This window comes from Manis javanica, chromosome 17 (assembly GCF_040802235.1).
Source record: "Manis javanica isolate MJ-LG chromosome 17, MJ_LKY, whole genome shotgun sequence".
NCBI lineage: Eukaryota > Metazoa > Chordata > Mammalia > Pholidota > Manidae > Manis > Manis javanica.
In genome coordinates, this window is record NC_133172.1 from 3558333 (window position 1) to 3570459 (window position 12127).

A 12127-nucleotide genomic window follows, 5' to 3' on the forward strand; every position below is an offset into this window, starting at 1 on the left:
CAGGAACCGGCTCGTGCGAAGTGAGCAAGTGAGCGTGGGGGCTGGTGGGTCTGAAGAACGGAGATGACACTGGACTTGCAGCCCAGGGACCGGACAGGATCTGTAGATTAGAGTAGCAGGGTGGAAACTGGACATAAAATGGTTAGTACGCTTCCTAACACGCTGGCGGGAGAGGACGCTCTCCTCAAACAGGGACACACAAAATGGGAGCACTTTCCAATCAACAGAAACGGCAAATGCCCCCATTTTGAGCGTCACAGTCTGAGCTTGAACTTGGGAGGTCACTGAACAGTCTTGACCGTAGGGATACAGGATTTATTCACAATCCTCTAGATTTTAACCCCATTAAATGACACGGGCTTACTGCTCTCGGCCTACACCTTGAAATACGAAGGTTAAGGTAATCAGCTGTGCCATTGTGACCAGGTGTGGGGTCAAAGCCAGCGTTTACCTTTCGGATTCCCAAGACTCCCCCGATCAGCCAACCGCAGCGTCTACTGGTGGGTATCCCCAATCTGTCTTTAAATGCATGGGTCACCACCCACACCCTGAGAGTTTTCCCCACAACCCCAAGTACTGCAGTCAGCACCTCCCAAAGGTGATTTGACCCCCTACACCACCGGTTTCCCCTGTGGATACCAGGAGCCCCCATGAGTGCCCTCATACAGCTGGAAACAGGCCTTGGGTTCCCTCGCCAATGCCCACCGGTGACACTCAAATATTACAGCACTTTCCCCCTCAAAGCCTGGAGAGTGCTCCCACATTTGAGTGGCACAGGCTGGGCGAACAGTTCCACGCAAGCCCTGGCCCGTCCCACTCCTGCACCCAGCGGAAGCGACTTTCTCAACCGGTAACACTCAAAAAATGGTGGCACTTCCCTGTGTAGGACAGAAAGTGCCCCCACAGTTTGAGTGGCACAGGTTGAGCGGTCCCACCACCCCATCACCAACTCAAGGACTTACCGAAGGAGGAAATCTTGCAGAACTACAGCGTTAATCCTGAGTCCTACAATCTGCATGTTTAGACAACACAACATCTCATCACAGAAATCAAGCTCACCGTTGCCTCCAGTTAGGTCATTTGGACGTTTGTTAGTGGGAACTCAGCACATGCAGACATGACCCCGTGCCAAGACTTAAAAGTTTGGTTTGGTGACACGGGGCTCAACATACGTGCCTATTTTTGGCCTGTTGTCTTCAGTTTCTAATGCGCGGATCTACCCACTTTCTTACAAGACAGCTTGAACACCCCACACCACAGAACACACGTCAGACTTAATGATCTGGCTCAGTATTACTCATGGATGTAGGAAGACCAAGGCTCCCCATCTGAAAGACAAGACGGATCAAGCAAGCCACCCACGAACCTTCTGGACCCAGAGCAGCAGAGAGCACATGGCGCAGGGCTTACAGGAAGATGGGAGTCTAGGGCAGAATGGGGAGGTGACAGAATACGGCATGCCAGCCCAACGTGAGAAGGAAATCTCCAGAAGATTAACGGAACAGAGAAGAAAGGGGGTACCCATGCTTACCGCAGGTGAAGGGGGCCACGTCCTTCGCCTCCTGGCGTTAAGGCGGCGCACCTCTGGATTTTATAGAAGCTGAAGGCCCCTCACCCCGGACGTGCAGGCGGGCCACTCCCCTCCGTCCCCGGCCCGCACCCGCCCTGCCCCCTTGATCCGAGGTTGTCTGGGTCAGACACGCCCACTGATTTTTAAAAATTGTTTACTCTTTCATTGCTTATATCACCACAACTAATTAATTGTAAACAACTGCGAATAATGCAGAGAAGCACCCAGAGGAAGTAATTCCATCTCCTGGGGACGGCCAGGAATCCACTCAACCGATAGGTAAATAGAGTGTCTATCCTATTTATTGAGCCAATAAGACATACCTGCACTTGGCTGGTTTCTGTGATGAGATGGGTGAACAAGACCATGGATTTAGTCTAGAACACCGGTTTTCAATTGAGGTTGGTCGTTTACCTCCCAGGAGATACATGCAAGTCCTGAAGGCATTTTTGGTTTGTCACTACTGGGTGGGGCGGGGTGGGGGTGGGGAAGCATTTAGTGGACTGGGCGCAAACTTCCCGCAGGATGTGGACAGCACCGAAGAGGGGGATCTGACCCAGGATTATAGGGTTATATAGAGAATCTGATAGGATGAGAAGCAGAAAGCAAAAACACACCCCTGAACAACAAGGCTGTCCTTGGCATGGCTGTTTATGTTAAATCATCTTTATCGGTACATACCATATAAATATTTATGAAATTCCAGTCTATTCAAATGTATCTAAAATATGGTTTAGCAACCACACATCTTAGATGACAGTTTCTCAAAGTATTTTCAATATCCTTTCAAAAGCTCACATAGCAGGAGGTCCGAGGCCCTATTGTGACTCCCTATTGACGAATTTCAGAGTGCCTGAAGCTCGTGGGACTTGCTAAGGATGATGGGATGGATTTCAGAAAATACATAAATAAAATAACAGGAACATCAGTGAAATGTATTTTAATGTTGGAACGTGTCGACTGAAACCAACATGGCCGTGGTGGTTAAGAAAAAGTTTACAAGATTCAATTTTCTTCCACAAACGGCAACCCAGAGTGAGTTTTAACCCTTAACTGATTAACCCCACAGGGGGTCAGAGCGAGCCGCCCCAAGATATGCCATCCTGGCAGGCAGACCACCTCCAGCTGAAAACCATCGAAGCCCAAACGACTCCGGGAGATTCTGGGACCTCCCGCCACACCCCCTACTGTCAGACGATTTCCATTTTCATAAACCTTGGGTAGCTGGGTAAATAGTGCTGCCCTTGGAAACTTCTTGAGAGCAATTCTCCTAAGAGAGTATCAGGTGGTTGCTGAGATTTCTTGTCGATTGCCATTGGGTCATTTAAACACCACTCAACTTGACATTGCTCCTGCCGGGCTGTGCTCAGTGGCCTCCCCAACCACGAGCGGCTGGAGTTTATCAGGAACTAAGATGGGCCTCCCGTCTGGAAGGCTGTCCTGCCCACACAGCCTCCATCTTAAGAGACATGCTTTCAACATTCATCCGCCCAAACTGTGCCCCCAGGTTTCACTGGCCCTCGCTTTGAGCCAGTCCTGGGTTGGGGTTGCAACAGGTCAGTGTTTTCTGGTTTCAGTCTTGGCACGTCGGTCCCTGTCAAGGCTGCATGCGGCCTGCCACCTGCCCGGCCAGCCAGAAACAAATCTAACCTGCCCACCCCTCCCTCTCCCACCGCACCTGGACCTCAGGTATTTCCCAAAACTCAGCAAGCACCTTCCCCACAGCGTCTTGTCAGCAATTCCCCTGGCCGGGGGCAGTTTTCTCTTCCTGCCCTCGACCCCACGCACCACCTTTATCGCTGACACCCTTTGCTCCCCTACGAAACATCATCTTTCAAGGGGGCTCCTCAGAACCTCCAGATTAAACCCAGACAGCACTAGGTCTGTGTCCCTTTTTGACTGCATGCTTCATCCTCACCTGTGTCCCCCACCCCCCGAAACCAGCCCTGGGCCTGGCATGGGATAAAGATGCAAGAGGCATTTTTTTCTTTCAGGGTGAAAAACCTTATTAATGCAACTGAATGTAAAGGACATTACATGAAGACTGTGTTCAAACATGATTTTGAGTAAATTTAAAAGACCCAGGTTGATATTTTTGTAATGATTCCTAACAGCTGCGGTGGAATGGTGAGGGGTGTTTCCAGATTCTGAGGCAGCAATCGTACGATTGGTCTAGTCTTTACTATTTTGGTAATTTTACGTGTCTATTTGAAATCTCAAGTTCCTATCTGCATTACTCATTAACTACTTTTTTAATCATTGCTTTTTCCAGCTTTATGGTGCTATAATTGATTCGCTATTAACATTAAGTCTCCAGTTATTATCTTTACTCTTTAAAGAGCTTTCTTTTTTTTTTAAATGTATTTGTGGGAAGGAACCAGAAATCCCAGACTTAAGAAAAGACATTTCATAGCCCTAGGGCACTGGGGGGTGGCGGGAATAGATAGATAGGCTGCCTCCTTGGAAGTCCTTCCAGCACAATGGAGAGGCCTCATTTGCACATCCCTGGCCCCCTCCCCACCCAGTCCTTGGCTTTGGCTGGCTGGTTTCCATACCAGTAAGAATAATTCCTTTTGTAAAGGTCCCAAGTTTTAAAAATCCTTTCATGGATGGTATTCATTCCTGTAATTCCATCTTTCTGTCCCATCAGTGATTATTTACAGCCTGGGGGAGAGTGGGTGATAATCCTATTTCTGCCAGTAAGAGAATCAGTGCCATTTTATCTCAGTTTACTGCTTTGGGGTGAGGCTTAGAAGGAGGCAGGCGGTTCCTTCAAGACCAGAGGAAATGCTTTTCTCAAGGGCCCCTGGGTGTCCCTGGGGGCTGCTCTATCTACCCATGTGCCAGGCACCTCCAGGACTTAATACTATCCTTTAATGTATACTGAGCACTCGGGATGCCCTGTGCCCAGTCCTAACTGCTCAGCCTTAGGTGCCCCTCCCGGAACCCCCTTCCAACCAGCTTTTCTAAAACAGCATCATCTCACTGGTTTATTTCTTCATCGTCCATGTCCACAGCTAGAATGCAAGCTTGGTGAGGAAAGGTGATTATTTTTGCTCAGGGCTGGACCTCCAGTGCCTAGCAGGTGCTCAGAAACAGCCACTGAATAAAAGAATCTGTCACTGAAAAAACTGACGGAGTTTGGGAGGCCTTCCAAGCCAAGGGCGTCTGCTCGAACGTGCCTCCTTCGCTGCGCTCATTTTGTGTCTGAAACGCAGAAGCAAATCTTCTCCTGCCATCACCTACCGGAGAACCTCTGGGGGACATTTCAGGTGCTGATAAAACGGCCCTGCACTCGGTCTGCTGGGCCCACAGTGACACAGCCCCAGGTTGGGGTATTTTCTGACATCTTTGTGAGGTTTGTCCTCACAAAGGCCTTGAGATCTTGTATTTCCTTCAGGGTCTAGTACATCGTGTGGATGAGAAATCCAACAGAAAGTGTGAGATTCTGTCCCCTTCCCTCCCAGGTGTGTTGAAAGGCTGAAGAAGATCGGCTCGGCGTCTATAACGTGGAGTCTACAGGGTCCGAGCCTCCCTACCCACCAGCAGACAGTCACCCAAGCCGAACAGGCGAACAGAAGAGACAACTCAGGGTGCTGGTGAACTTTCCAGGCCAGTGAGGTCGTCACCGCTCGGGTCACTTGGTGGGAAATCGGGGTTCTGGTGCCACAATGCGGGAGTCGGTGGTGGTCACACTGATCAAAGGCTTGCCTCCGGGATGGGGTGAACGGGGTGAATAGGACAAGGCCCTTCGGTCATGGGCCAGCACAGGGCCTGCATGGACTGGCTTCCCAAAGCCACTCGAGGTCCCTGGTCCTCCGTGAGGTCCGCCTGGTGGCACACCACAGTCTCCAGGCTGACTGGGCTCCAGCCTCACCCCGCAGCGACCGGGTGCCCTGTCCTGCAGACAGGATCCGGTATCAGACTTTGTGGACTGCAGGCCCTGGGATGCCCCCCACCCCAACTCCTCATGCCCTGCTGACGCTCACCTTCACCTCACCCGCTGTCGTCTGTATTTGCCAATATTGGACTCTAGGAGTCCTGAAAACAGGGATGGGCAAGCACCCTCCCCTTCTGCATCGCAGCCAAGGGCCCAGTGCAAACTAGCCCCTTTCCCACGGGCCCAGGTGGCCCCCACCTTTACCTGTGGTAAGGACAAACCCTGGGGCCTCTGCCCTCCCGTTCTCGGTCTCCTAAATGCTCAGGGGGGATTAGAACCCTGGCACTGGAGGGAAGGAAGGTTCCTTTCAGCTGGCTGGCCCTCCCCGGTCACAGACACAGCCCTAACTGCTGGCCACCCGGCTCCTCCACCCCGTTCCTCAATATTCCCAGGCAAAGCCGCTCTGCCCAGGTTTTCCAATCTTTGTTCGGGTCTGGGGTGCTGTCCTAGGGTCTGGGGCTCTCTCCCTGTTGCAAAAGTATGACAAAAACCCATTTCCTTCCTCCTTTGTGGACGGCCTCCACCGCCAACCATGAGGAAATGCGGTCAGAACAAAGGTTGTGCTGTTTGTTCTGGGTCCGCAGCACCTAGAAAACAGTTGCTCTGGATATTCATGAATTTGGGGACCACCTGCCCGATGGAATAGAGGGTCGGTTGTTTCTAAGAATGGGGACTTGGGTGGGTCTTGAATCCTCTGCAGGTAGGCCTGCTGGCTTGCTAACTCTAGGAATCTTGGAGAAATTTGAAACAGTTCTGCACTGAGTACATTACAAATGGGACAACAGAAAGTGGGGAAATTAACTCGATGTTGAGCGCCCATAGTTCCAGTTTCTTTGGGACAGTCGCAGCCTAAACCTGTGAGCCCGGCACACTTGTGAACAGCCCCCCTTTTACATTCAGAACCATCCTGCTTAGGAAAATAAATTACACGGCTGCCCGAGGGAAGAGCATTTCTCCTTCTGTGTCTCCGGGAAAAACTTCAGAGCTGTGGCTGCCATGGCTGCACAATGGAAACGGGAGCGTGGGATGCCATGTGCATGGCTTAAGATGTTCTCATATCCCCGTTAATAAAAGTAACACTTTAATAATGTTTTATTAAGCTCATTCTACCCAAACAATCCTTTTGATTGTCCATCAACTATACTTCAATTAAAAACAAACCCAAAATATAACTTCAACAGGTAATAAAATACAAAAATTCATCAATGAGATGTTATAGGTTCTTTTTTTTTTTGTACTAAGCATTTGAAATCAGTTTGGACCAGCTGTATTTTAAACAATCAATAACCACATGTGGCTGGGGGGGGGGGTGCAGCCCTATATCCCCCAAAACAATTTTAGGTTGATTTTAACATTTTTCAATACATCAGAAGAGTAGCCTATGGCAATTAGTGGCCCTTTAAATTGAACCATTACCTCTTCTAGATGCATAGAATCTATAAACCACATCAATTCAACTCTTCCATCATCTATTTAAAAAAATGCAGACACACAGCCTGCTCTAAACAGTAAAAAACTACACATTATTCCATTTTTCACTTTCAAATAATAGTTCCATTCTACTTCCTAGTCCAGATAATTTTATCCTAACATAATACATCTTATACTTGGGAGTCTTTTACAAACCATATCTTCAGCAAAAGTGTTTATCCACTGCAGTTGATTTAACTATTTCTAATTTTTCTGTGACCCTTGTTGTCAGTGAGAAACCAGAAACTTCTGGATTGAATTCTCACTAAAATTTTTGTTCAGAGTTGATCAAACAAACGACATGAATTCCGTCTTAAGAGTAGAATTTCATTTCAAAGGGATACAATGATGAGATGAACAGGGTTTATTTCCCAAGTAGATTATGTATCTTCTCGCACGCCGGAGGGGGGCGGGGGCCATCTCAATTTGATTTTGATTTTCCCTTTCAGTGATGTAAGTTCTCAAAAAATTTGTTCACATAAATAGATGAGAACAGAAGAGTTTTGGCACAGCAAAATGTTCTGCAATGTTTTGAAATCCTTTTGAATTATGTAACCGAACAGAAAATTTTTTAAGTCCAAAAAAAACATAATCTCAACTCAAGCTGTCGACTTGCGTTCCAATCCCTTCAAAATTATGTACCAAAAATGACACAATGACATATCCTCGAAAATTGTTTCTTTTTATGAGATGACAAATCTATGAGCTCCTCTGATTTTTCTAGAAGGGAAGAACAGGAAAAGGCTGAATTCATCAAAGAATAGTCACCACAGATCATTTGCTTTCTCAGGTGATTCCCTGGGACCTTGCTACCTGTGTCTGCTGAACACCTGAAGCGGGACTGGTTGGAATTTAAATGTGCGTCAAAGGTCGCGTTCACACAGGACCACAAACACTTGGTGGAATCCAACGGCGTGTGCAATCTCATTAATCATTTTGCAATATTGATCCCATGTAGAAATAATCATAGTGTGGAGATACTGGGTTATATAAAGTTTATGAGTAAAATAAATGTACCTCTTTTTATCTTGCTTTAATGTAGCTCACATTAAAGGAAGCATAACCTTTCATATCTGACTGACATTGCATTTCTCCTGGACAGCACGGGGCGGTGTCTTGTGCCCTTGCAAAGCTCCCACAGACCCAGTAGCCCCACGGCAGGCCTGTATTTTCCAGTTTCAGCGTGTGGGCTGCAAGCTCTGTGTGACGCGGGAGGCTTCATTAAGAATGAAGACCTCCCCCCAAAATGGCAAAACCTACTTGCTTTTATGGAAGGCCCAGAAGAGGGGATCCTGACAGAGCGGCCACACTATGCGGGAAGCCCCGGAAAGACAGGAACTGTCTTAACAAGGTCTGTGTGCAGGCAGTTCTCCCTGGCTCTGCTCCCCATCCTGCAGGACGGGGATGGGGCCCCCACCAGTTTCATCTGAGAATTTCAACTCCCGCTTTTAAGAAAAAGGAAGCAGGTCAGAGTGTTTTCCTCAAATTTGCTGTTTCCTGTGGGTTTCCCCTCAGGAGTCCATATGTCAGACGGCAGTTTGGGGTGGCCTCCTCCCGACTCCTGTGGGGTCCAGGCAACCTCAGCCGGGAGGTAACAACAAGTGGGGATTTGTGGCCAACGAGCAGAGGGTCAGTGGATGGACAGTTGCTAGGAGGAGACGCCTGGGGGGTGGATTCCTACTAACTGCCTCCCGGGGTTCCTGGGGATGGCAGGCCACGGACTTGGCTGTCCGACTGGAGCAGGAGGACCTTGGCCACGGGCTGGCGTGCAGGATCCTTGGCCGGGACGGAGCCGGGCAGCTCAGAGGCCAGGGACGGGGGAGGCGTAAGGTCAAGCTCAGGGGAGTCTGGCCCAAGTGTGATCAGGGACAGACACACACTTTTGCTCAAAATATATTATCTCAGAGGATGCTACTCTAACAGACACAAACCCCTGGAAATCACAAGAGGGGAAAAGACCTGAGAACTTGGCTTGGGAGAAAACGGGTGAAAATATCTCCGATGCGTGCTGAGCCCCATCCATGACTGGCCATTTCCTTGGCTACAAAGGACCAGGTAATGGGGGCTGGGGTGGGGGACTGGGTGGGGGGCAGGGGGCGGAAAAGGGAAGTAGGGCTTTGAGGCAAGAATTCTCCCTCTGCAGGACTCAGGAAAGACATTCAGACCCTCACTCCAAACAGCGAATGAAACTCCACGAGGTGCTTAGGGGACACTTTAAATATCACACAGCACACAAGGGCAGCCATACAACTGTGAATAGGGCAAATTTAATTTTCTGCTCTGGAAGCCTGGGGGTAGGGAGGGGGTGGGGGGCGGGGCCTACTCTCGTTCATTGGATTCCTAAGAATTTACCAAAATACGTTTTTTTAAAAAATAAAGTTTTAATTGCAGAACAAGTTTACATTTACAGGAAAATGATTAAGATAACAGAGTTCCCATACACCCTGCACCTGGTTTCCCCTGTCATTAATATCTGGCATTAATATGGTACATTTGTTACAATTAATGAATTAATATACTAATATCACTATTAACTACAGTCCAGTTTATTCAGATTCCCTTAGGATTTTGTTTGTTTGTTTTGCTTTTAAACTAATGTCCCTTTTCTGCTCCCCGGTCCCATCCAGGAGACCACCTCCCAGACCACATCTGGCAGTCTGTGTCCTTAGTGTCTCCTGTGTGACAGTTTCTCAGACTTTCCTTGTTTTTGAGGACCTTGATGCATCGTGTTGTACTCATCTGGGTTTTGTAGAATTTCATCACATTGCAAGCGTCCGTATTGGCCAAGACTGTCCCCTTTGACCCAGCTTTCACACGGGTCCTCTCAGCCAGGTCCTGACCTTGCCCCCGAGGTCCATCCACTGACCCGCCGCCCCCTCATTCTGCCCGTTGGCTACACTTCCCGGCGGCTTCATGTCTTTGGGGTTGAGCTCAGTATCTCCTATTGCAATGGTCATGACCCTGTAGGGGTTCAGAGTATGTCACCCTAAAAATGTCACCTTCCAAAAAAATGGGTATTTATTTTGAAACTAAAAGTAAATGGGAGACAGCCTAGGCTAGGGCTCTCGGACCCTCCTCTGTGCCCTTGAAAGGAGATGAACCTGCTGGGTGAGAGCTGCCCCGGCCCTGAGCCGGGAGGGCCCGGGGGCAGGAGCTCGGGACCGAGAGAAGGTTCCTGAGCAAAGCTCGCCGCGGCCCCCACCCCCGCGCCCTTCGTCTTGCTGGTTCGTCACAAGAGTATTTTTCTAACCCACAGGAGTTCCTTTTTCTAAAAGGCACGAAGGCTTCCTGCTCTGGTCACTTGTTTGAATCTTATGTGGGGTCCCCGTGGGTACATATGTAATTAAACTGGTTTTTCCTGTTAATCTGTCTTTTTATCACAGTGTGTGGGGGTGGGGGGCCTCAGCCAAGGACGCACAAGGGCGGAGGGAGTTTATTTTCCTCCCCCGCACCTCTGGCCATTTGTCTTGAATAAAACCTTCCTTCCCATTTTTGCCAAGTGCCCTGTGGATAATTTTTTACTTTAACACGTGTTGTAAAGTGTTAATTTTTGCCCAACAGGCGCTCAAAGGCACACGCTCTACACCAGGATTCCACACAGACAGGAATGGATGGGCTACTTGTTAAACAGACCAGACGCTGCATGCCTTCGGTGCATCAAGCACTCCCGCGCTCAGTACCGAGGGCCAGCACCTGAGGTCAGTACCGAAGGCCAGCACCTGCTCAGTACTGAGGGCCAGCATCTCAGTACCGAGGGCCAGCACCTGCGCTCAGTACCAAGGGCCAGTATCTCAGTACCGAGGGCCAGCATCTCAGTACTGAGGGCCAGCACCTGCGCTCAGTACCGAGGGCCAGCACCTGTGGTCAGTACCCAGGGCCAGCATCTGTGCTCAGTACCGAGGGCCAGCACCCGTGGTCAGTACCAAGGGCCAGTATCTCAGTACCAAGGGCCAGCATCTTAGTACTGAGGGCCAGCACCGGTGGTCAGTACCGAGGGCCAGCACCTGCGCTCAGTACCCAGGGCCAGCATCTCAGTACCGAGGGCCAGCATCTGTGCTCAGTACCGAGGGCCAGCACCTGAGGTCAGTACCGAGGGCCAGCACCTGCTCAGTACCGAGGGCCAGCACCTGAAGTCAGTACCGAGGGCCAGCATCTCAGTACCGAGGGCCAGCACCTGTGGTCAGTACCCAGGGCCAGCATCTCAGTACTGAGGGCCAGCATCTGTGCTCAGTACCAAGGGCCAGCACCTGAGGTCAGTACAGAGGGCCAGCACCTGCGCTCTGTATCAAGGGCCAGCACCTGCGGTCGGTACCGAGGGCCAGCGCCTGCGCTCAGTACCGAGGGCCAGCACCTGCGCTCAGTACTGAGAACCAGCATCTCAGTACCGAGGGCCAGCATCTCAGTGACTGGGGCCTGGGGTGGGTCCCTGGACTCTTCATCTTTACCAGCAACACTGTGCCGTCCCATCGGGCTACAAGCCAAGTGCGGCTCTTTCATTAAAATGAAGTGAGCAATTCAGCATCGTGGTCTAGGGAAGCCAGGCAACACACAGGACACCCAGTGAGGGCTGAAGATCAGACGAACAACACGTTTGTTTTTGTTTTTCTGGGGTGGGGGTGGGTAATTTTTCAGTATAAGCACATCCCAAAGAGTGTGAGCATATCTGAACTGCTCGTTTCTCTGGGTATTCGGGGTTTGCCACGTCCTAAAGTGGGTGGACCCTCCCTCGGCTGCAGCAGCCCTATTTCAGGGGCTCCATAGCCACAAGTGGCTCGTGGCTACCATCCTGCAGGGCACGGGTGCATCCCCACAGCGATTTTTCCTGGGCAGGGAGGATCTGTAAAATGGCTTTGATGGCAAGAGTCAGGTGTGAGCGATAGAAAGAGACTTTGCAGAGGAAATGGAAACAGAAGCAAGGGAGAGGGCTGGGAGCGATCTGGAAAACGTGACTCCATCGCAAGGCGGGAATCACACTGTTTGCAGCTTCTGGGAAAGAGATTTCAGGTGTTGAGAAGAAGAGCTTCTGATGAGCTTAATGCAGAAAGGTTTCAGTGACCCAGGTCCCTCCTTAGGGAACCCTAAGGCGGCTTGGGTGGGGTGTGATCCCATATTCTCTTATCTGCTGAGGATTTACTAGGTGGGGCTGG